The 24137-nt window shown below is 40.1% G+C and overlaps 2 pseudogenes; one reads left to right on the top strand and one right to left on the bottom strand.

The window, feature by feature from the left end:
• Nucleotides 1-616: 616 nt before the first annotated feature.
• LOC101524818 (tricarboxylate transport protein, mitochondrial-like) lies at nucleotides 617-1153 on the top strand (annotated as a pseudogene).
• Nucleotides 1154-16665: 15512 nt separating this feature from the next.
• Nucleotides 16666-23245, bottom strand: LOC101525056 (dynactin subunit 6-like; annotated as a pseudogene).
• Between the last annotated feature and the right edge of the window lie 892 nt (nucleotides 23246-24137).

Consider the following 24137-nt stretch of genomic DNA (forward strand, 5'->3'; position numbering starts at 1 on the left):
ACTGAAGTAGTCCACCTTTGTCTACCCCAGGGGCAACAGTGCCCCCATTTGAATCAGTGTGATGGCTTATCCTGTTTACCGCCCTGAAAGACTGGTCATAATTGGTGCTCCCACAATGCTTCCAACGGGAACTGCACCTGAACTCCAGTTCTCCAACTTATTATTTAGTTCTTTCACCTCTTGTATTTAGCCTTTACTATGTGGCACCGAGGTCGGGATAATAATAAAATCTAATTCAGCAGGTGGATTTGAGGATTAAATGAATTGGTACATCCAAACACTAAGAACAATGCCTGGCAGTTAGCAAGTTCCCCATAAATGCTCTATCGTTTAACATAAAATTCACTTTGAAAGACATTTCAGAAGGTGCATTTCAGGAAGAAGGAAAATAAATACAGAAGAGAAGCCACGGTACGAAGGAAAGGCAGAAAGAGAAGCACAGCATAGTGTACGCTTGCATAAATATGCACATTTCAAAACAAAATAATCTCCAGGGGACTGATGCGTCATGTAGACTAAGCTGATGCCGGCATCCTATATGAGGTAAATTGATTTTCAACTGCTGTACTTATGGGGTGCCCATGAGCAGAAAGCTGGAATTTGAAACAGAGTAAGTATGCAAGGGCTGAAGGGGACATACCAGGGCCTCACGGCCACCGTGCTGAAGCAGGGCTCCAACCAGGCCATCCGCTTCTTCGTCATGACTTCCCTGCGCAACTGGTACCGAGGCGACAACCCCAACAAGCCCATGAACCCGCTCATCACTGGGGTCTTTGGGGCCATCGCGGGAGCTGCCAGTGTCTTTGGGAACACCCCACTGGATGTGATCAAGACCCGGATGCAGGGGCTAGAGGCACACAAGTACCGCAACACGTAGGACTGCGGCTTGCAGATCCTGAGGAAGGAGGGACTCAAGGCGTTCTACAAGGGCGCGGTCCCCCGCCTGGGCCGGGTGTGCCTGGACGTGGCCATCGTGTTCATCATCTACGACGAGGTGGTGAAGCTGCTCAACAAGGTGTGGAAGACGGACGAAGTCCGGGGAGGGGAGACCAAGCCGGGGTCTGGGGCTGCCTGGGGCCTCTGGGCCGCCACACCCCCTCCTCGCGATTCCAATGTATTTGTGCCAAAAGGGCCGCTGCCCGTTGTCCCTTGAGCTCTGTGGTCTGATCTTGTCCGTTGTGGTTCCCATGCGTTCTGTAGTGCCACGTCTTCCCAGTATGTGCACGCGTCCAGCATGGCCGTGGCTGGGTGTCCCCGTGGCCTGTGGCTCCGTGCCCACCCGTCCGCATGCTGCTTACCCCTGAGCCTGTGCTTCTGTCTTCTGTTCCATGTCATGTGTCCCTGGGTCCCGCTCTCCCGGGGTGCCCATATGGCCTGGGTCCTATAGCCATGGCCTAGTCCCAGTCCGCTGCCTTCCCACCCTGGGCAGTAGGGGTGCCTGCCCCGGTCTACCACAGCTGCCTCTGGGCCGCAGCCTGGCCACACTGCATTCCAGGGGCCATGTGCCCCCTGCTTTTCCCGCCCTTGGCCTTAAGTGACCCTCGGGCCCTCCCTCCGCCCGGGACAGGGTGGCACTGCCACTCTCAGGACCACCCTGCCAAGGCAGGGTGCCCTACACTAAATCCTTTCACCACTATCCTGAGATTTTAACACTGGATTGTTAAGTAAGGATTGACTCTGTGTGTGTGTGGGAAGGGAGATTTATTTATTTGTTTGAAAGATGAAATTAATGAAAGATTAAAAAAAGAGAATTTCCCTCTGCTGCTTCATTCTCAGCATGGCTGCAATACCCTGGCTCTGCCAGGATGGAGCCAAGAGCCAGGAGCTTCCTCTGGTTCTCCCATGTGGAGCCTCAAGCACACAGGGCATCCCACGCTCTCACCTCAGAGACATTAGCAGAGAGCTTGACTGGAAGTGGGACAGCCAGAATGCCAACCAACACCCATACAGGATGCCGGTGTCACAGATAGCCACTTCACCCACTACACCAGGACAGAAGCCCTAGGACTGTCGTTTTAAAAATATGTTTACTTACTCATTTAAAAAGCAGAGTAACTGAACAAGGGTGGGAGAGCGGGAGCTAACAAGCAAGAAGCAGGAGATCTTTCGTTTACTGGTCCAGTCCCACTGAGCGTGGCAGGGGCCCAAGCACTTGCACTGTGTTCCACTGCTTTGCTGAGACTATTAGCAGGGAGCTGAATCGGAAGTGGAGCAGGTGAGACTCAATTGTACCTCATATAGGATGCTGACCTCCCCACACATCAGCTTAGTCTGCATGACACATCAGTCCCCTGGAGATTCTCTGTTCTGAAAGGTGCTTATTTATGCAAGCATACACCTTGCTATGCTTCTCCTTTTGCTTTTCCTTCATATCGTGGCCTCCCTTCTACATTTATTTTTCCTCTACCTGAAATGCACCTTCTGAAATGTCTTTCAAAGTGGATTGTATTACAGTGCTAGTTGAGACACTGTTTTTTCGCGAATATCTTTAGTCGCCTTTTGCACATGCCACTGAAAATGAAAATTTTTTGTTAACAATCAATATTTTTCTAAAGCCACTGTTGCAATTATGATTTATAATGGTAACTCAGTTTTTAAGTATTTTGAAAGATCTGCTTTTTCCTTGTAGAAACATTTGTGGTTTTTCTTAATGAAAATCTTAAATGTTACTAAAACTGCATCTACGTTTGTTATCTGCTCTACTTGGTACCTTCAGAAAACCACTGATCTGAAACAGCATCTTCAATTTGCAAAAGTCATTGTTCTTTGAACTGCTGTTCTGAGACACCTGTTAGTGGACACTGAACAACAAGCATAGAACATTTCCTGTCTTCCGTTTGTTAGCTTTTTCACTCTTTTCTTGGGTTGCTTGGGGAATGTTTCTTCACCTAATTAAATTATTCCTTTGTTTATTATGATTCTTTTAACGGCTGCATTTCTTTTTGAGATTTATTTTATTTTTGTTGGAAAATCAGATATATAGAGAGGAGGAGAGACAGAGAAGAAGATCTTCCACCTGCTGATTCACTCCCCAAGTGGCCACAATGGCCAGAGCCGAGCCAATCCAAAGCCAGGTGCCAGGAGCCTCTTTGGGGTTTCCTCCATGGGTGTAGGGTGCCAAGAGTTTGGGCCATCCTCAACTGCTTTCCCAGGCCACAAGCAGGGAGCTGGATGGGAAGTGGAGCTGCCGGGATTAGAACAGGTGTCCATATGGGATTCCAGGGCATGCAAGGCAAGGACTTTAGCAGCTAGACTACCGCGCCATGCCCAACAACTGCATTTGTTACATATACCATTTAAAATTAATTCTTTTTCCAAATCTGCCTTTTCTTGTTTCTTGAAACATCATTTTATATCAAGTATCTTCAATTCTCACTCTTCCGTTTCATTCAGTCTCCTTTTATGCAGCTTCCTCAATTTGCTCTCTTAATTTTATCTTCCCTTAAGTCATCAGAAGTCTTGGTTTCCTACTAACCAGCATTTCCTCCTTTCGTTGTCAGCTGCTCGGACTGCTGATGTGACAGAGGAGAACCTGGACCTCAGCTGGGCCACATCTCCATGAGACGGGGAGGGGAGAGACCTACATGATCCAAAGATGTGACCATGGCAATTGGCGCCTCACTTCCTCCCCGGGCATCTCTTGATGGCTAAAAAACATCGCAAATCTAGCCCAAATATATTTTCATAAAAAGAGTAGGACATGTTCCAAGGTGAGTGCATAGTTCATCGATTAGAAAAAAAAAAAATGATCTGGTCTGTTCTGAGATGTATTGCTACTGAGCCTCCAGGGGAGTCAAGGTACCAGTAACTAGAGGAAAGGCATTCCTCGCCAGGTCTGGGCACAGTGCTCCCTCCCACATATTGGGTCTCATCTGCTTTCCTTCTGCAGCTCGATGTTATTCTGTGGCATCTCCACATATGGGTTGAAGAGGGGAGGGAATAGTCTAGAACTGGTACTTGCTTTTAAATGAATATTTTATCATTTGTATATAAGCCTATGTATGTGGAAATATTTCTCAAATAGGCTAGGATTCTATAATTTGATTTGAGGGATATATAGAAGTTTATAGAGAAATAAAAACTATGATGAGTGCTATAAGAAATTAAAATACAAGCACATTTTTAAACAAATTCTTAGTTTTGAAACAACAGTTAGATGTATAAGTATAGACAACCCAAACAATGCAATAATATATTAATGCTAAATGCATATTAATGTTTATATTCTACGGAGAAAATATTTCATTTTTTGGAACTTGCTGCATATTTTATTTGTACAATATCCAGAGGAAACCACATTACATTTTGCCTGTACAGTAGCCAGAGGAAACTACATTCATTTTTGAAAAATAAAATTTTTGCAATTCATACTGTCATGTCGAATTGCTACATGAAAATTTTGATACAATAAGGAAAGACTAAGCCATCACCTCCACCACACACTCACAAAAACCAAGTTTCTTCGATATTGAAAAGAATCTGCTAAATCCAAGTGAAATCAAATTATGAAGTACAATGTACGGGATATGTCACAGTTGGGCAGGATGTAGGAAAATGGGCATCGACACGTACTATTGTGTGGACAGATACAGCAGCCTTTTGTGGAGGGCAATGTGTGAGTACTTATCAAAATTAAACATGTACATACCCCTTGACCCAGGAAACCCACTCCCTGGAATCGAATATAAAGAAATATTTGTACATACAGGCCAGGAGCTGACCTCAAGAATGGAAATTTAAAGCCTCTAAAAATGCAATGTGCATTTATGCGTATAAAGGTATTTTAAAGAGTAGAGTCTGTGACTGTGGGTCACATTGGTAAAGTGGTGGAAGGTAAAGCAGAGAAAAGTTTATTTCCTGAGACATATTCTTCATTGCTTGAAATTTTATAATTAAGAAAAACAAAACAACTGTATTTGGATTTAGGTGATTTAGGAAATATTAATGTGATTAAAATATCATTTTTTTCACAAACTGACTTAGAACATTGAATGTTAACATTATTCTGGAAAGGATGAAAATATATAAATAATATATTCAATGATAAAACTGAGTATGTAAAATGGGCAAATCTGAAAAACAATAAGATGAAATATTAAAAATGGAACTTCATAATTACTGAGTTAGAGATAATTTGGTCCTTAGAACCAAATAGAAGAAAAACCAGATAGAAAAATCTTGGAGGTCTGGAGAAAGATGATTACTTAACCTTAGAAATGAAAAATAAGAAATAACCTCAAGGAGAAATATTACAAGCTAATACTTTGTACATCTTTAAGTTACTTCATTTGTTCTGACAAAAAGGCGTGATTTTATAGAAATAATAAAATTGCAAAATTTGAGCCAGCAATCAAAATAATATCTTTTAATGTATTAGAATATGATGATATAGACAAGAGTTTTCAAAATTTGAGGTGAATAGTTCATAAAATTGATGAAACATAAAACAAGCATGAACTTTATGTTATGGGCCTGGTGCAGTAGCCTGGTGGTTAAAGTCCTTGCCTTGCAAGCACTAGTGTCCCTTATGGGTGCAGGTTCATGTGCCAGCTGCCCTATTTCTAGGTCCCTGCATGTGGCTGTGGAAAGCAGTCGAGGACAGTCCAAAACCTTGGGACTCTGCACCTGCATGAGAGACCCAGAGGAAGTTCCTGGTTCCTGGCTTCAGATTGGCTCAGTTTTGGCTGTTGTGGTCACTTGGGCAGTTGAATCAGTGAATGGAAGATCTTTCTGTCTCTCCTCTCTGTAAATCTGACTTTCCAAAACAAATAAACAAACAACAAATAATATAAAAGACTAAGTCATGATTGCTGCCACAAGTTTTCTTTTTACAAACATTAGTTTTTATTTGAGAGATTGATTTACACAAAGAAGGAGGGTGAGAGACAATATTCCAGCTGCTGGTTCATTGCCCAAGTGGCTGCAATGGCCATAGCTGAGCTGATCTTAAGCCAAGAGTCTCCCACGTGGATACAGGGGCCCAAGGATTTGAGCCATTCTTTTTTTTTTTTTTTAAAGATTTATTCATTTCATTACAGCCAGATATACACAGAGGAGGAGAGACAGAGAGGAAGATCTTCCGTCCGATGATTCACTCCCCAAGTGAGCCACAACGGGCCGATCCGAAGCCGGGAACCTGGAACCTCTTCCGGGTCTCCCACGCGGGTGCAGTGTCCCAATGCATTGGGCCGTCCTCCACTGCTTTCCCAGGCCACAAGCAGGGAGCTGGATGGGAAGTGGAGCTTCCGGGATTAGAACCGGCGCCCATATGGGATCCCGGGGCTTTCAAGGCGAGGACTTTAGCCGCTAGGCCACGCCGCCGGGCCCGGATTTGAGCCATTCTCTACTGTCTTTCCCAGGTAACAGGCAGAGAGTTGGATCAGAAAAGGAGCAGGTGGAACACAAACAGGCACCCACGTGGGATGTCGGCACCGCAGATGGATGATTAGCTTTGTTGAGCCACTGTGCTGCTACTCACAAATTTTCTATAAAAGTTTTTCTGTAAATGTACACTTCAGAATGTTGGGAAAATAATTTCAAATCAATTCTGGTACTACATTAAAATTCAAATACTTAGAATTCAAAAGTTTGTGGAATTTGGAATTAAGGGATAAGTGAATTTTTTTGTTGAAATTCATTAACTTCAGTGTTTTGAAAAATTCATGTAAATTGAGTATTATAAAAAGTTGTGTCCAGATTTGTTTGGGGGGAATGGCAACATTAACTTACCTTTTAAATCCATTTTATACAAACTTTTGACATGCCTTATGCTACCATGCCTCATTAAGGTATATTCTGAATATATAAAAATATCCCACTTCTGGGAATACATCCAAAAGAAATGAAATGCATATGAGAAAGGGATCTGTGATTCCATATTTACAGTAGCACAATCCATAATAGCAAAGACATGGAGACAACCCAGATGCCCATCAAAAAAGGAGTGGATAAAGAAACTGTGGTCAATCTACGCCATGGAATTCCACTCAGCCATTTAAAGGAATGAAATCATACCATTTGCAACCCAACTTAAGACCATTTCACCCAGTGAAACAAGTCAATCCCCAATATGTTCTCTCTGATATAAGGCAAACTTTATGCAAAATATCTTGCTCATTACTATTTGTGATACATCTCATGGGTTTTGATGTTTTTGTTTTTATTTTCACTCATTCAAAAAAACATTTTTGTATTTTCCTCATTAACCCATAGGTTATACAACAGCATAGTTTGCTTTAGGAATGTCTAATTTTCTTTTTCATTTCTTTAGCAACAAGTTTTTAAGTAGCCTGCTATTTAACTTCATGTTGTTGTAAATTTTTTTATTTTTCTCTCTGTTGTTGACTTTGTTTTATGACTTTTCATTTACAGGGATATATATATATATATATATATATATATATATATATAAACTGTGTGGTAGGGACTATCATATACAGATGTGAAGATACAATGCAGTATGCATCTCTATTTATAAATCAAAGATGGACTCCCAATGAAACTGTTGAATGTATTTAGCAATAGGATGCTGGACTCTCTGCCATTGTCCATGCCTACAATGTCAGGATACATTTAAATAGCAGAATGATGGACTTGTGACTGGTTATGAAGGACTGTACTATTATAATGACATGGGGGAATCACTGGGCAGGGGGAAGGTAGAGATTTGGAGAGGGATAGGAAATCCCAGAGTCTATGGAACTACATTAGCGAATAATAAAATAAATAAATTTTTAAGATGAAGTAATATGAAAAATTTGTTAATGAAATGAAGCATGCCATTGAGCAAGTCATGAAGCAAGTCACCTCTAACCAACAGCCAGCTCTACCCGCATCCCAGAAAATCAAGCAAGAATAACCAAATGGAAGAGGAAAGCATAACAACGTGTATCACAGAGTACTGTATCAGCTTCCAATACAAGTTCTTCATGTACCACAAATGGAACGGAACCTTCGTAATATTACAAACTATCATCATTCCTCTTAAGGCACACTTAGCATTATAAAGAATATGTTATTACAGGATTATAGAATCTTGCCCTTTCTAGTAATGGATATGATCATACTTAAGAATTATTTCTCTTACTGCTCTCCTAATAGATGCTCAACATGACACAAGCACTATACAGGTGCATGTGTTCCATGGGGTGAGGGGCCCTTCTTCAGTCCCTGGAGGTGGATGTGGACAAATTTAAGTCAATTCTGGTAATATTCTAGCCCTCTGGGCATAGACTGCTTTAGAAAAGGGCATGTGATAAAATTCTGAAAGTGAGGTGTGAGCTTTGGGTTGTAGAAGTTCTGAGAAGCCCCCGTGCTCTGGTTTGAGTGTTTTCATGAGAATGCTACCTGAAGCAGCAGCAACCATCTTGCTGACACAGCCTTCTGAGTATGGCAGAAGGACAGATGGACAGAGACCGAATCTGGAAAGGACATCTTGAAGCTACATTACTCAGTCCTGGAGTAGCCCTATTAGGATGATCTGAAGTGAAACAGTTAATATCATTTATTGCTTAAGTACTTTTGATTTGAGATTTCTGTTAAGCAGAGTTTACCAACATCATTTCACAGTGTTATAAAATTCTAACAAATTATATGAAAATAACAGAACAAAATTAAACTTTCAGAAAAAAATGCGTTGCAGTTATTTGTCCATGTAATCACTGTCCCAGTGGAAACTTCAGTAAAATACCACAAATGTCATGTCCCCATGACCTATGTAGTCTATCCTCAAGTGCTACTTTGTAATGATATTTTTTTCTTGAGTCTTCTTTTTAATGCAACATTTCTTTTGTATATATATATTTAAATTTTGAATTTTATGGCACAGTTTCATAGGATCTGAGATTTCCCTACTCCCTCCCCAAATTCCCAACCTCAACTGATTTTCCCCATATTATTACAATAGTATAGCCCCTCATAAGCAGTCATGAGTCCATCAGTCTGTTATTTAAGTGTTCTCTGAAATTGCTGGCACAAAGTCAGGCAGCCCAGTATCCTATTGTTTAGATATGTTCAACAGTTTCATTGTAATATTTTAATTTAAACTCTAGTTTACTGTCTAGCAGAGTTGAACCTGATTACCACACCTTAATGTTACTAGAACTATTTGAATTTCGACGCCAGTGGCATGTCCCAAATGTAAGAATATGATTGAATTCTGACTCAGTGAATTGTCACAAAGTAAATACTGAACACCGTGTAATCACGATACAAGAACAATACGAGCTCAATCTCAGAATCCACCCTGGAATCATATCCTTGTTTTTAAATCTTTTCTTTCTGATCAAGATGGAGCACAAATTGCTGCAAATTATTTGCCTCTTCTGCAGTTGATGAGCTTTTGGTTAGAGGAAACCTTTTCTAAAACCTTTATTTGGGGGTTGGTACTGTGGCTCAACGAGCTAATCCTCCACCTGCTGACCCTGGCAGCCCATATGGACACATAGCCTCAGCTGCTCCACGTCACGTCTAGCTCCCTAGTTATGAACTGGGAAGGCAAGAGAGGATGGTCCAAGTCCTTGATACCCTGTACCTGTGGAGGAGAGCCAGAAGAAGCTCCTGGATGCTGGACTCAGATTAGCTCAGCACCGGCCATTGTGGCCATTTGGGAAGTGAACCAGTTGATGTAAGAGCTCTCTGTTTCTGTCTCCCCTCTTCTGTGTAAGTCTGTCTCTTAAATAAAAATAAATAAATCTTAAAAAATCAGTTTTTGTTGGGTGGTATAATTTTGGACTTCCCACAGAGAAGATGGAAGATGATAGCATCTTCCATTATTAACACTGTACAATGATCAAAACATCAACGTTCGTACTATCCGGTTAACTGGACACTATAATGGCATTTTACTAGTTTTCTGATTTTTGCTCTCTGTTCCAAGATCTAATCCAGAACTCTACTTTGCATTCATTTCTGCAGTATCCAGCCACTGTGGGAAATTCCTCAGTATCTTGCTGGCATTATGTTGTAGCATATAAAACTGCTGTTGGTGATGCCAGCATCCCATGTGGGCATGGGTTCAAGTACCAGTTTCTCCACTTCTGTTCCAGCTCCCTGTTGGTGGCCTGAAAAGCAGGAGAGAAAGGCCCAAGGTACAACCACATGGGAGACAAAGAAGGAGGTGCTATGTTCAGCCTTGCCAGCCCCAGCCCTACCAGTCGTTTAGGGAGTGAACTCATAGCTGGAATGGAAGTTCTCTGAGTTTCTCTCTCTCTTGGTAACTACATCTGTCAAGTAAATCAATATTTTAAAAATTATTTTTACTGGTTTTCTTTTCCTATAAATCCTTCTCTTGGAAAGTCTGCTGATTTTATTGAATTTCCTTTTGCTTGGTGAGTATGTTTCACTTATTGTTTGCAACGTTTTCTCTGCTTTTGTCTCAGTCGTCCCACTATGGTAGCTCTGGGTAAAGACCTCTGCATTTTTCCTATTTGTGGTTCCCTGAGCTGCTTCAATTTATGGGTTTATGTCTTCTACCAATTTTTAGAATTTATGCTTTGCAAGTATTCTTTTTGCTTCTTTCTCATCAGCTGCCATGTTCTTTTGAAGATTTATTTTATTGCTTTGAAAGAGTTAGAGCGCGAGAGAGCACTAATGTATCCATGGATTCAGTCTCCAAATTAATGGCCGCAATCACCGTCGCTGGTCCAGACCAAAGCTAGGAGTCTGGCACTCTCTTAGGTTCTTCCACACAGTTGTCAGGGGCCCAAGATCTTGGACCATTTTCTACTGCTTTCCCAGGGTGCTAACAAAGAGCTGGACTGGAGCAGCCAGGACTTGATCCATATGGAATGCTGGCATCCCAGGTAGTGAGTTAACACCCTGCACCAAACACCTACCTCTGTGTCTGACCCTTCTCTGACATTCTGCTCTTTTTTGTATCTTTCTCTTACATCTTCAGGTGGCCTAACTTCTTTTGACCTGTCCTTGAGTTCGCTAATCCTTTGTCAGCTCCTACTTTCTGCTTTGTCTCTTCAGTGAGTTTGTCATTCCAGTTATTGTACTAGTCAATGATGCAATTTTTGTTTGGTTCCTTTTGGTGACTTCTATCTTTTTATTCTTCTTGTCTGTGAGAAATTGTCACCATGTCCTCTCTTCTCTTTCATAGTGTGCTTTGTTCTTTGAAAGTATTCCTTCTAGCTATACTGAAGGACATTTGGACCTACTTAAAGGAAATTTCTATGGCCTACTGTTCCTTCTCTCTCATGTCTGTGATTTAGTTTCCAATATGGCTGTATGCTTTGAAAATTTTATTGAAATCAGGATATGTACATAAAGCATGGATGCAACCCTGGATACTATTATCATTTTTAATTTTTCATTTTATTCGCTGACTTTACTAGATTATTCAGTGAAATCCGTCATTCCCAGAGCGTGCATCCTCCGATACTGCATCTCAGAAATCAAAGTTCTGAGCATTGGCTCACGAACTTTGTCCTACTCTGACACCAGGAAGGCTATTTGGAGCTTTCTTTGTACTAAAATTCTAACTGGTCCACTGTTTTCTGTTATAGAATATCAGCCTTATCTTAATTTCTAATCATCAAAAATATCCATTGCTGTCGACACCATTCATAGGCTAAAAGTTCCCTGCATTTGCTTCTAAATAAAATCAGTCCCTCTTAGTAAAGCTATTACTGTTAGTTCTTTTGAGTTGCTTTCACTGCTCTGCCAATATTGCTGACCTGGGAGTGAAGGGGCAAGGACTTCTTTTTCAGAGTGAACGTTACCTTGTAAATTAAGTCTTGGGTGGGTGTGGTAGCCATTGGTTTTCTCCTCTTCAAGTGTGAAATTCCCACTTTCCTAAATTTTGAACTTACTGTATCTTGGGTAGTGGTTTTGCTTTGCAAGCAGTGGCTTGCGGAGGACTCCATTCTATCTTCATTTGCCAGTAACAGATCTCCTACAATACCGTGCTAGGGAAGACAAATGAAACCCTGATAGTCCTTGGGGGAAACAATGGCTCTAAACTGGAATCTTCAAGGACAGGAGAATCCTCATACCTGGAAAAAAGTTTGAATCTCACAGAGCTCATGGTTAGCAGGGAATAAGTCATAGATCCAATTCCATGGACTATTCTTATGGAGGTTTAGGCTGCCTTAAATACCTATCCACTTTCTATAATACTGCATGACAAATTCTCCAGATTTTTGTTAAAGCTGTAATAACATATAATTCCTAACAATTTGACTAATAAAGATTTGTTAAAAAGTTGTCAAAAAGTTTGTTATAAAGTTTGTTAAAAAGTTGGTAAAGAATTAGCATGGTAGCCTAGTGGTTAAATCTTTGCCTCACACGCACTGGAATCACATGTGGGCACTGGCTCATGTCTTGGTTGCTCCACTTCCCATCCAGTTCGCTACGTTGTGGCCTGGGAAAGCAGTCAAGGACGGCCCAAAGCCTTGGGTCCCTGCACCCATGTGGGAGACCTGGAAGAAGCTGCTGGCTCCTGGATTCGGATCAGTTCAGTTCTTTCCATTGAGGTCACTTGGGGAGTGAACCCATGAATGCAAAATCTTTCTCTCTGTATATCTGGCTTACTAATAAAAACAAATAAACCTTTTTAAAAATTTAGAAAAAAATCAGATAAAACACTATAATTATAGCAAAATTGTTATACATTGGCATTTCTTTCTTTTTTATTTTTCCATTTTGTTTTTTAAAAAACCTTAGCTTCCACATTAAAGAAGATAATTTTACCCAATTATGATTTATCATTATTGAGAGATTCCAAGGAACTTTGCATGCTATTTCCAAAGTTATTCCCTAATCTTTTATTTGGAGAGATTAAGTGGAATTTATATAATTTCTTCTGCAACTATCTACTTGTAGAAAATTCCAATGAGACCACCTAGTATCAGATCTCACACTGAAATTTTTTTAAGGAATCAAGCTCTTTAATAAGTATAAAACTATTCATTTCTTTTTAAGTAAATTTTGTACTTTTTGTATCTTTCAAATGTTTGGTTAATTTAAGTACCCAAATTCATGGGCGTTGAATAGTTCATAATATATATGTATATTCTGTCAGTGCCCATAGTTTCTGTAGTTATGCCTTATTTTTTTATTTCTAATATCAAAAATTTGTGTTTCTTTTCTATTTTTAATCATTCTGATCAGGGCTTTGCACATTTTTCTCAAAGGAAGACATTTTGCCTTCATTTATATTCTCTTCTATTTTCAATCTCACTACACTTTTAAAAATCATTTTCTTTCACATGAGTAATCTTAAACAAATTTCTCTTGTGCAATCTTGAGACACTTACATTTCTAATGTGAGGTCTAATATGAGTGTTCCTTCAATCAAAATATTTTTGGATTGTCCCTCCAAATTTGCTTGCATTGATTTGTAGCTTAAATCCTTTAAGATATGAAAATATGTAATTGTATTAATTTACATTTTTAAGAGTTATTAAAACTTGTCATTTCAATGTTTCAATTGTACGTTATTTTTGTTTGGGTTTGCATAAATGTCCTGACGTGACAGTTATGTCAACATAGTTGGTGATGCCTTCAAATGTGTATTCTCACTGATGTCCTACTTTTTTGTTTTGTGGATTGCTAAAAGAGGGATATCCAACTGTAGTTGCAGATTTGTAATGCGCCTTTTCAGTTCTGTAATTGTTTCTGCATGTTTTGAAATTCTATTGTTAGATAGATATCATTAATATTCCTATACCTTCTTGGAGAACTACCCCCTTTATCAATAGATGCCTTGATATGCATTCTACTTTTTCTGATATTAACACAGTCACTTAGTCTTTCATTTGATTGACAACTTGTATATTACATCATTTTCACAAACAACTTCCTATTTAGAATTTATCATAAACAACATGTAGATAAATTTAACAGTTTATTGTTTATTTACTTATTTTACTGGATAAGTATAATTCTCATTTAAGATGTAGCTATGGATACCGTTGGGTTAAAACTTATAAATGATACAGTTATACTTTGCTTGCTCTAATTTTTGTTTGCTTTTCTACTTTTCTGCCGTGTGTGTCTGTGTGACTTACACACATTTGAAACTATGTTTAGTGGGGGCTTTAGGTTTGCAAAATGCATCTACAATCAATCATTGTGCGTATTTAAATAAGACTATACTTTCCATGTATACTAGAGAAAACTTATACCATCATATTCTAAATTTTCCTTTAATCCATTTGGTTTGTATTGATGAACACAGTACATATTTGTACTATCTATTGCTCAGAAAACACTCTTTCAGAATAATTTAAAATGAAAAAAGTTCACGTTACCTCAGATTTCAGCAGTTTTCACAGATACAAGTTCCTTCTGTTATTATATACTTCTGCCCCAGGAACACCAACCTGGAGTAAATTTGTCAAAAGTCCTATTTCTAAATATATACTTTATGTCAAATAGAGTAGCTTGAGTTGATTCTTTTTTAAGTTAAAAAAAAAGTTTAAAAGTATCAGTATATTATTTCCTAATATATGGTCTCTGAATAAAACTTGCTTTAATTTTTATTTTCATTCTTGCCTAGGCTGTGTGCTTCTCTGATTTCAAGATACTCTTTTTTTGATAAAGTTGAAATATGACATACTTAATATGGTGTGACATATATGCAAATGTGTGGGTTTTTGTGCCTTGTTTTTTCCTATTAGGTGTTCCCTGAGGGTCTTGTGTCTGAGGTCTGATGTCTGTCATTTATTTCTCAAAACTTTCCATTTTTTCCTTCACATTTTTATTACTCTGTCTCTTGTTTCCTTCTGGGATTCTAATCACATTAAGTGAGACCATGTGATGTGGTCTTAGGCAATGACTTGTTTCCTCTTTGAGTTTGTCTCATTTCTTACCTTGAACTCCACAAGTCTTTCCTCATGTCACAGGCTGAATGGTGTCCCTCTCCCTATCCAATGGTGAAGTCTTAACTCCCAATATCTTATAATGTGACTGCATTTGTCTTAAAATGAAGTTATGACACTGAAACCCAATCAAACAAGATTGGCATCATTAAGAAGAAATTGGGGCGCAGTCACATGCAAAAAAGACACAGGGAGAAGGCAGCCCACTACAAGCCAAGAAGGGAGATCTCAGAGGAAATTGACAAGGTGACTCCATGACATTGAATGAGAATATAAATTTGTGCTAAGTCACCCAGTCTGTACTACTTGATACTGTATCCCTAGCAAACTAATATACTGTGGTTCCTAGACCTCCTGGCAAACCTTAAAAAAAAAAGATTTATTTTATTTTTATTGGAAAGTCAGATGTGAGCAGGAGAGACAGAGAAGAAGATCTTCTGTTTGATGATTCACTCCCCAAGTGGCCACAATAGCTGGAGCTGAGCCAATCTGAAGCAAGGAGTCAGAAGCCTCTTCTGGGTCTCCCACACGGGTGCAGGGTTCCAAGGCCTTGGGCCATCCTCGACTGCTTTCCCAAGCCACAAGCATAAAGCTGGATGGGAAGCAGGGCCCCCGGGACTAGAACCGGCGCCCATATGGGATCCCAGCACGTCCAAGCGAGTACTTTAGCCATTAGTCCACTGTGCCAGAGCCTCCTGGCAAATTTTTAAAGGTTATTCTTTACTTCTATTACTTTGTTTTTCCTTTCTAACAGTTCCATTTGATACTTATGTTTGCTCTTCTTTGCTGAAATCACCCACTTGATGTGGCATGCTATCGGCCTTATAAGTAGAAGTCATTAACATACTAATCACAGTTATTTGAAATCCCTTGCTAGAAAGTTCCAACATCTTTGTAATAGCTGAGCCAGAATGATAACCTAATTTGTTGGGAGTATGCTTTTTAAAAAACCTTCTTTTTAATAAGCTTTGCATTTTTTATTGGCGATTAGGTATCTTGCCTCCTGCAGTAGATGCTGAGGTATCAAGTGTTTGTTCTTTGCAATGGGCATATTGTTCTTTCTGTTAGGAGTTTCTTGTGGGGGTTAGCTATTCTAACAGAGTAGGACTGTGTTAGAGCTTTGGTGTCTCTATGGTGACTCTCCGTGACCCACATATCCACAAATTTTTCTAGTGATGCTCTGTGTTTCGGGTGGGGGTCGTGTTGGGAGATAGCTTCTTGTCTTCAGGATCTGGTGAACACAGCTTTCGGTTTCTCCTTAGTGTAATGCATCAGAAAAAAACTGCCTGTTGCAAGTTTTTTCTTTCTAGATGCTGTTGAGCCTGGCATGGGGCTTAGGCCTATTTTATTTTGACTAACCCTCATCACTTTATTTTGACTCATCCTTCATCCTGGTTCTGTATCTTGTGTTTGCAATTTTCTCCACTGCTCATGTAGTTATGAATCCAATCAGTTTTCCTATGTGGGATGAGAAGTTATTTCACTTTGTTTCTTCCTTATTTTCTTATCCTTTTTTTAAAAGACAAACACAGTAGTTTTAATAGTCAGTACACAATAAAAATGAAGAGCGATTTTTGGTTATAGTAATGAGTAGCAAAACTATTCTCCCGCAAATCTTGTCCTCAGCATATTTGATTCAATTTAGTATAAGTTAGGCTAGAGCTAAATACCCTCTCTCCCAACACCCTTTTTTTTGATACCATGGGGTAGTCTTTCACATAACCAAAATTTGTGGTCAACATGTTATATAGCAAAGAAATAACTAAATATGTAAATTATATGAAAAGCAGCAAGGATATAGGAAAATAAAACACTTCATATAAATTATAGACAACAGTTAAAACAAAAATCCATTTGTTTCTTTTCTGACTCGATTCTACAAAATGAAGTCAACAGGTATTATTCTGTGAGCCATTAAGAGTGTCTAGAGACTGTGGCTCCTTCTAGACGCAGCTGTCCAAGACGGACACATGGATGACACACATCGTCTCAGTTCTTGACTGGAGTTGAGCTTCCTTTCATGGTCTTCTTTAGGTGGTGGTAATTTGGCAAGATTTTCATCAAGAAATCCAGCTGCAGTGTCTGGGGCTGTGGTCACTCGGTCGGCACCCAGAGGAAGCAGTCGGCACCGTAGGTCACCATGTTCTCTGGGATGACTTCAAAAGTGTTTAGGTTGCAACAGACCCCGATGGTGCAGCCACTCGTCAGTATGACATTTCTACCTACATAGGCTTTTGAGTCAATGACATTATTGTCCCCCATCTTCATAGCTTGGGAATAACAGCCAACTTCAAACACGTTGTTGGTACCGATGACCATCGGCTTGGGTTCTGCATCTTCTGTACCTGGGGTTATGTTATCTGGGTATGTGTTTATGATGAGCGTCTGCTCTTCTATCAGGTTGCCTTCCCCAGTCACTATGGGTCCAGCTTCGCAATGATCCATGCCTTGGGGTGGATCACCATCCTGGGTCCTATGGTCACATCTCCCCAGATTTCTACTTACTGTCCTGCCTTCCCTCTGGTAATTAAGATTTTTATTCCATACATAGAGTCTTGTCAAGTTTCTCTTTCCATTCCAAATATGTTGGTATGTTTTCCTTGTGGTCATGTAGAAAAATAATATCTTACTACCTTTTAAATATAATATATTCTATTACATTATTCTTTTCTCATTTGGAAGTCAAATTATAATAAAGTCATTTATTTATTTGTCAGTGACATACAGCAGAAACATAATGGAATTATCATCAAAAGTGTTATTTCTGATAGTCACTGGGATTTTCAGTGAGTCTAGATCTGCTTTTAGCTACATGGGTCAATTGAGTTTTCTTCCCTCCTCAGAGTCAGTCACGATGCATTAGCTTTAATTGGAGAGAGGGATTTGAGTTAAAGTTCTAAAAGACAGTTGAAATTTGACACACCCTCTTCTTCTTGTCACCGGGGGAATTGGCTCTGTTCAATGTGGTGTCAGGGATTCAAGCCTGGGACCAGGGGTGAAGAAATGTCAGATGGATCTCACATCACTCAAAATGGACATATGATCTGAGCAAGAAAACGCTTTTGATGTGATGAGACACAGATGTCTTAAATGTGTCTGTCACATCTCACTGATACTCATTGATTCTGATTAACACTTTGGTGGGTCTCAGGGAAATACAACTTGTACAGCGCTATCTACATCTCCATTGACATCTGCACCTCCCCTGACTGTTACAGGCTCAGGCCTGGTTACATAATGAGTTATCAACAACCCATGACATTTTTAATATGAAAAAGACACATATCCATTCACAAAAAAGACTTCACATTTTATTTAGGGATGGAGAGACCTCAGAAAGATCTGGCACCTAGTTAACATAGTCACGTTTTACATTTATTTACCTGAAAGGTGAATTTACAGAGAGAAAGAGGCTGAGGCAGAAGCAGAGAAAAATCTTCCATTCACTGGTTTACTTCTTAAATGACCTTGATGCCAGGGGTGGGCAAATTGGAGCCTGGAACCAGGAGCTTCTTTGGGTTCCCATGGGTGCAGGAGCCCAAGGTCTTGAGCCATCTTTTTCTGTTTTCCCAGGTGCATTGTCAAGAAAATGGATCAGAAATGAAATATCCTGCATTGGAACTGGCACCTATATGGGTTGCTGGCCCTACAGGAAGGGCTTTACACACCATGCCACACTGCCAGCCTTCATAAAATTACTTTTTCAAATGTTATTAGATTTTTCTTTTATGTAGAGTTCCTTAATCTGTATTTTTATATTCAAAAATATTTCAGAGTTTTTACTCTTTCTCCTTCCTTTAATAAACAATTCCCTACCCTTCAGTTCCCTTGGGATTAACCTTTTCAAGAGACTGCACTTGATGGATTTTTTTTAAAAATTTATTTCATGTATTTGAATGGTAGAGTTACAAAGAGAGGGAAGGAAGAGGAGAGAGAGGGAGAATGAATCTTCCACGTATTAATTCCCTCTCCAAATGGCTGCAAAGCCTTGGGCTGAGCCAAACTGAAGCCAAGAGTTAGCAGCTTTTACTGGGTCTCCCACATGGGTTCAAGGGCCCAAGCATTTGGGCCATCGCCTGCCCAGGTTTTCCTAGGTACATTAGCAGGGAGCTGGTTAGGAAGTAGAAGAGCTGGATTTGAACCTGTGCCCAAACGGAATAGCATCGTTGAAGGTGCAGCTTTACCAGCCACACACATGCCTACAGAACACTTGCTGTTTTCAGTCATATTCTTACTCCATGTTAGATTAACAGGATATATGTCATTCAACTATTAACATAATTAGTAGAACACCTGTTTTCACATACACACATATCTTTATAGAAGATGCATATTATAGAAAAAAATCCACGAACATTTCAAAATTTCTGGCAACAAATTGAATTTATTCTTCGATTTCATCTTCCATGTGCTTTTTGAAGTGTTCTTGTGGATGTGCACGGACACACACCCGCCTCTTCTCAGAACCCACTCCATGACAGTGAAGCAAACTGTTGCCTGTCAAAGCCCCTTTACATACATTTTTTAAAAAAGATTTATTTATTTTATTAGAAGGGCAGATTTACATAGAGACAAGGCGAGACAGAAAGGTCTCCCATCCACTGGTTTCTTCTCCAAGTAGCCTCAGCAGCCAAAGCTAAACTGATCCCAAGCCAGGGGCCGGGAGCTCCTTCCATGTCTCCCACATGGGTGCAGGGTCCCAAGCTGTCCTCCAATGCTTTCCCAAACCAGAAGCAGGGAGCTGTAGTGGAAGTAAAACTTCTTGGATCTGAGTGTGTGCAAGGTGAGAATTTAGCCACTAGGCCATCGTGCTGAGCCATGCTTTTCCATACTTTTCGACTGCCATGTAGCCAACACAACTTTCCTTGAAAAATACATACCTTATGAGGAGGTGTAAGAGTCTCCTGATGGAGAAAGTATTTGATAGTTTTAACTACAAGCGCTGATAACTGAATTGTGAGTAGGGAAAAGTGACCTTTTCACAAGGTGGGGAGTGAAGCCTTCTCAGTTTTCCAAAGCAGTGACAAAGAATTCCACGCACCGCGTTCCGAACAGCTTCTGGTGGCGCCGAGGAGAGCTCTGGGCAGTGGGGGGCTGACTGGAGGAGAGCTCTGGGCAGTGGGGGGCTGACAGCGAATCCAGCTCTCTCTCCAGCAGTGATTAATCTGCGGGCGATCTTATCACCAGCCTGAGCAGGAAGGGTGGCTGAGGGCGCCTTATAGGGAAGAAAAATCAGGGGTTGAGCTCTGGGCACCCGGATGTTTGATTCTTTCAGGTACTTTGCTCACTTGGTGATACCATTTCGTGAGGGATTTTGTTTAGTTTTTCTATCAGTATTTCCCCTCACACTTCAGTAAAATGTAAAATAAACTTACTGACTGCCAAAGGCAAGCTTAGAAGTAAACAGTGCTGGAAAGAGCAAAGTCGGAGAGCTCTACTAGAGGCCGTGGGGAGGAATGAGTACTGAGCGTCCCGTAAGGCTTTATATAATTCCCCTTTGAAATGACTCATAAAAACAGACTAAAACATTTGGGAGGAAAAAGAAATGTTTTTAAAAACATGATAAAGCGAAGAGGCCAATAGCAAGCATGTGACGTGAGATTCTATGAGGTGGCTTTCTACCTCTTGCATCCAAAACTATTTTGGCTGCGTTTCGGGTTCCAGAACATGGCTCAAAGAGACATCTGTCTTTTGGAAACTATGTGCCAAGGAACGTTGGTCCGGAATTGCCTCTGGGAGCCTGATTCTGGGGAGTTGGCACTGACCTGAGACTAGAGAAAGTAATTCTATTGTATTCACTCTTCCTCCTCCTCAAAGTGTTCTCTCGTCCTGCTTTCTTCTGTTAGAGCTGGCCTCAGGTGGGTAGAACGCAACGGGTAAGAAAGAATGGCAAGTGGAGAAGAATGTTCTCGATGAAAATGCGCAGGGAAGAATGCAAGTTAGCTTTACTTGAGACTCCAGTGGGTTCTTGAGAGCTCTGTACTCTTCTAGCACTCGTTCCGGTTAACACACAATTTTCCCTTGACCCCACTCCCTGTGGTTCTGACAGCCTCCACACTGGCGTTGATCCCCCAGATGCAGATCTTTAAGTTTCAGGATTGTTGTTATAGAGAGTTCCAAGGCTCACTGTCTCCTTATAATACTGTATTTGCTTTTTTTTGGAGTTTACATCTTGATGACATAGATGTGGATAGAATTGTGGAAGAGAAACAATTGCCAGAGAGTGTGTGAAGTCGGCCAGCAACAGTGGAGAGGTGAAAGAAAGTGGGGATGTTTCTAGTTTGTCATATCTGTGAGCATTCAAGGTTAAAACTGACGGTGAAGATGCCCAAATCTGTCTGATGAGAGAAGACTCTTATTGGCAGTTTTATATAAAGCAACTAGAAGAAAAGAAGCACTGATAAAGATGGAAGAAGGAAGGGTGTGAGAGAACAATGCAGGCACGTTTATACCATGATGCATCTTGAGGGATTAGCATTTGTTATACAAACAACTATCTATATACAGTTTTTGTATTCCCTACAAAACAAGAACAGTCTTTATATGATTTGGTTTTATTCATTTGAAATAATGAGAGCAGGAAACAGAGAGATAAAGAACTGTCTGACCCACTGATTCATTCCCCAAACGTCCAGAACAGCTAGGGCTGGGCAAGGCCAAAGTCAAGAACTGATCAAGCCATTTTGAGTCTCTACTGTGAGTGATAGGGAACAAACAAACAAACAAATCACATTTGAATACCCACCTGCCCCTGCCTCCTGGGTGCAGGATAGCAGGAAGCTGGAATTCAGTGCAGGGCTTAGGCTAGAACCCTGCCACTTAGGTATGGGATGTGGCTCTCTTAACTGCTCTGCCAAATGCCTGATTTCCAAATTTTTAATGGTCAGAAAATAAAAAATGATTACAGCTCACGGTGCATGAAAATAAAATGCAATTCAATATGCAGCATCCAAAGTAAGGGTTTGTTGGAACACAGTCAGTTCATGTTAGAACGAAATGGCTGATTAGTTACATCAGAGTCTCAACAGCCTATATTTTATAATTTTAGTGATTCTGAAAAATGATATATTTAAAACATAAAGACAAAAACTGCTTTAAAAAATGGCCAATGATCAGCTAATTCAACCAAGTGAAATTTAAAAATTCAAAACAATGAACTCAACTATTTATAAGAAACTAAATTGGGAAGCTTAGGCAAAATTTATTTTTTTCAATAAAAATATTTAATGACATTATTCCTTCATATGACATCACAGAATTTATAACGTCTAAACAGAACTACTTCAATGGAATCAATCAATAAAATTATCAAAATGTCACTCCAGCAACACAGCAGGTTCCTCTTTTCATGAAGAGGGCAATTAAAAACTTTTAAAAATAAATAATGTCAGGGACCGTGAGGTAGCCTAGTGACTAAAGTCCTTGCCTTACACACCCCCAGAATTCCATATGGGCACCAGTTCTAATCCCAGCAGCCCCGCTTCCCATCCATCTTCATCCTTGTGGCCTGGGAAAGCAGTAGAGGATGGCCCAAAGCCTCGGGACCCTGCACCCGCATGGGAGATCAGAAGAAGCCCAGCTCTGTCCATTGTGCCCACTTGGGGAGTGAATCAGCGGATGGAAGATCTTCCTGTCTGTCCATTCTCCTCTCTGTATATATGATTTTGCAATAAAAATAAATAAATCTTTAAAAAGTAAATAATGTCAAACTATTTAAACCTGTTCAGACATCAGGAAACTAGTGTATGATCTTGTTTATTAAAAAAAGATAAATGACCTAACTTACAGAAATAGAGAGCAAAATGGTGGTGACAAAGCCTGGGCACATGGGATAAAATTTAACTATATAAGATCTGCTTGTACCATAGTGCCTTCATTAATGATCTGCATGTTAAAATTTTGCTAAGAGGGTATATTTCATGTTGTGTTTTTATCACATGTTGATATAGATAACTAACTAGATAAACAAGGATAATGGGAGGAAACTTTTGGCAGTGATAGATTTGGTCAGACTTTTAGTTATAGGGGTGGCCTCACAGTATATCCTTGTCGCTTAGGCCATCTGGTTGCAGACACTGAATATGTCCAGCTCTTTATGTGTCAACGATACCTCAGTAAGATGGTTTAAAAATAAAAAGGAATACAAGCAGGTTCATCATTAAGAAATCTGTTAATGTTCAAGGTACAATATTCAGGAAACAATAGTCATTCTCCTATATACTGAGATGTTACCTGGGCAAGTGTAACAGACATTCTTTACAAAGACATACAGTTAAGAAAGTACGCTGCACACTTTTTAAATGCGGTCAACACTCACTGATCTCAGGGCAGAAGTCATCATACTCCGTGGAGGTGCAATAGAGAGGTATTCCAATCACCATCCAAATCAAGATATCTCTACGCTCCTGTAAATTCATGGCAGTAGAAATCAACACACCAAGAAAACATAAAGGAAAATTGGAAGCATCAGCATTGTTACCAGAAATGCCCGGTGGGTTCTTTCCTCAGCTTAGTATAGAAATAAAAAGCCGGGAATCTGCTGCAGACAGAAAAGTTTATTTGTGAAGAAACCAGGTGAGCAGGGAAAGGAGAGGAAGGGGAAAGCACCTCCAAAGAGCCAGGAGATGGGGTGCCTCTGGAAAGGGGAGGGAGAGACACCAAAGGTTTGAGGAAGGGTCTTGGGATTTTAAGCCTTCCTTGACCCCTCCTTGTTGGGCGGAGAACCTATAGGTAAGATGTTCCCCATTGGTGGTCTCTTAATTAGAAAATGGGTGGGCAATGATGGTACCACCCACCTGAAGGTGTGGCCAAGACCTCAGCAGTCCTGGATGGGCTCAAACATTATCATCTCTGCATGAATCAACTGAAACACTACAAATAGGGACAGAATTCAGGCAAGACATGGATGTAAACACTGTCAGAAAATAGTCAATTTGTGATGCACAGGGAAATAATAGGGAAAACAATTTAAAATAGCAATAGGAATCCAAACAATAGTCCTAGTAATATATTTAAAATCAAATGTACAAGCCCACATATATAAAAATTAAAACACATTTCAAATGTGAAAGTGAAGATGGATATTTTTAGTACATCAACATTTTTATTGTAATTCAAACATTTGAAAACCAGGACATTTCACCAAATTATGCACCAGACAAAATATTCAGTGCTTTCATTATATTCCTTTCCCACAAGTTACTGTGCACAACAGTTCTCATTACACAGCAACTTCATGTCATGGACCCAAGTCTTCTAAAACATGGGAATACATGTGAAACATTGCTTCTTCTCTGGGTCAAACCAGAA

The sequence above is a fragment of the Ochotona princeps genome, chromosome 1 (assembly GCF_030435755.1).
Source record: "Ochotona princeps isolate mOchPri1 chromosome 1, mOchPri1.hap1, whole genome shotgun sequence".
NCBI classification, from domain to species: Eukaryota; Metazoa; Chordata; class Mammalia; order Lagomorpha; family Ochotonidae; genus Ochotona; species Ochotona princeps.